Below are 2425 nucleotides of genomic sequence, written 5' to 3'. Positions count from 1 at the left end.
AACTTTTTGTGAGCTGGGCCTCTAGTGAAAGCATATCAGACTCTATTTTAATATCTAATCTAATAAAAGGAAACATGCAAATTGACTGTACCTTTGCTATACCTTAATCCATGCCCACCAGCCAATCAGAGGCCACTAGCAAATTAACCCAACCAAGATTGCAGCCAGCAGCCACGAAGCTGGAGCGAGAAGGAGGCTTGGTTGCTCCAGTGAAGGAGGAAGCCAAACTTCCCGCCTGCCATGAACGGCTCTGAGCTCCACTGAAGGCAACAAAGTTTCATTTATAGAAATAAATAAACCCCAGATAACTGCTTTCAGCTGGCCATAACCACAGAGCTGGAGTGAGCAGGAGGCTTGGGTTGCCAATGGCGATGGAGGAAGCCAAGCTTCCTGCTCACCCTGGCCAGCTCTGAGCTCCACTCAAGGCTACAAAATTTCAATTATAGAGGGTAAATAAATCTCAGAATAAAAAAATAAAAAGTAAAAAAGGAAAGGCTTGGACCTTCCATTGCCAGGGTCTTGGCCCACCTGAAAATGGCCTTCAGCCCCTCATCCAGACTGGCCAGGCAATCCAGTGGGGACTCCTCACCCTAAAGGGGGTGTGTTCAGCCTGAAAACAACCATCAGCCCCTCACCCAGGCTGGCAAAACCTCCATGGAATGAGGGTCCCCATTTGGTGAAGCTTAAGCAGCCTGCAAACAGCCATCAGCCCCTCAACGAGGCTAGCCAGGCACCCCAACAGGACCCCACCCTGATCTGGGACTCCCTTCAGGGAAAACCAGCTGGCCACCACTCTATCCTATGTAATAAAAGGGGGATATGCAAACTGACCCTAGCAGCAGAATGACTGGGAATGACTGGTCACCATGACACAAACTGACCACCATGGGGCAGACACTCAATGCAGGAGCTGCCCACTGGTGGACCAATTGAACAACCGCCCAAGGGGACAATTTGCATATTAGGCTTTTATTATATAGGATATATGTATATGTATATATGTATATGTATATGTATATGTATATGTATATGTATATGTATGTATATATATGTATTTATTATTTCTTTATTTGACAAAGATTCCCAAGGCTTTTAAATGTGAACTTGTCCTTCAAAAGGAGAGAAAAGAAACCCTTGAGGCACTTCAGGGCCTATTTTAATGTTTCTTAAAATTCAAACCCTCAGAAGTTTATCAAATGTATTTTACCAAAAGATTATATATCACTATTCTATATAATAAAAAGGTAATATGCAAATTGATCATCAGTCCAACACACAAGATTGTCACACCCATGTGGACACAAGATGGCTGCCACAAGTGGCCAGCAGGGGAGGGCAGTGAGGGGGTGACCGGGCCAGCTGGGAAGGGCAGTTAGGGGCTATAAGGCTGGCAAGGTAGCAGTTAGGTGTTGATCAAGCTGGCAGGTGAGTGGTTAGGGTTGATCAGGCTGGCAGGCAGAAATGGTTAGGGACAATCAGGCGGGCAGGCAGGCAAGCAGTTGGGAGCCAGTAGTCCTGGGTTGTGAGGGGGTTGTGCGACTGCCCATTTAGGCCTGATCCTGGTGGGGTTCCAGATTGGAGAGGGTCCAGGCTGGGCTGAGGGACACACCTCCCCACTCCTATGCACAAATTTCATTCACCGGATCTCTAGTTATTATTAAAACTAGAGGCCCAATGCATGATATTTGTGCATGCAGTGTTGTCCCTTAATCTGGCCTGTACCCTCTCACAGTCTGGGAACCCTTGTGGGGAGCTGGCCTAAGCCAACAGTAGGATATCCTTAGTGCTGCCTTGGAGGCAGGACAGGCTCTCACTGCCATCACCATTGTGCCCGTCAGCCTTAAGTGCATTTTCTGGATGAGCGTTGCTCCCTTTGTGGGAGCATACTGATCACCAGAGCGAAACTCCTGCATTGAGCATCTGCCCCCTGGTGGTCAGTATGCATATAGCAACTGGTTGTTCCATCATTTGGTCAATTTGCATATTATCCTTTTATTATATAGTACAGTATTAGATAAACTATTCACTCAAAGTATCAAAGGGTATTAAACAGAAACATAGATTAGAAAAAAACTGTTTCCCCAATTAAGACCACCTTTTAAAAGTAATTAAGTACCTGATTAAAATAACAAAATATATAATTATTTCAATAACTTTTAGAACTCTGCTTCCTAGGAAAGTACAGGGAAATATTTTTCTTTTCATCTTAACAAATTAAAAAAGGACTAAACAAATTCCATGATAGCTTACATTAGATTCATTTATCTAATTAAATTTATTATTATATTACCTGTAATTTTCTTTTAGTCGTTCTCTTCACAACTCTCTATAACTTTCACACACCATTTACCTATTCAGCTTTAAAATAATTGATTTTCTTTTTCCCTTCACAAATGCATCTTCATACCTCATGCCTTCTATTACC

Source organism: Myotis davidii, unplaced genomic scaffold (genome assembly GCF_000327345.1).
Source record: "Myotis davidii unplaced genomic scaffold, ASM32734v1 scaffold2543, whole genome shotgun sequence".
Classification (NCBI taxonomy): Eukaryota; Metazoa; Chordata; class Mammalia; order Chiroptera; family Vespertilionidae; genus Myotis; species Myotis davidii.
The sequence above is the reverse complement of the archived record's forward strand: the minus strand, read 5'-3'. Positions refer to the sequence as shown.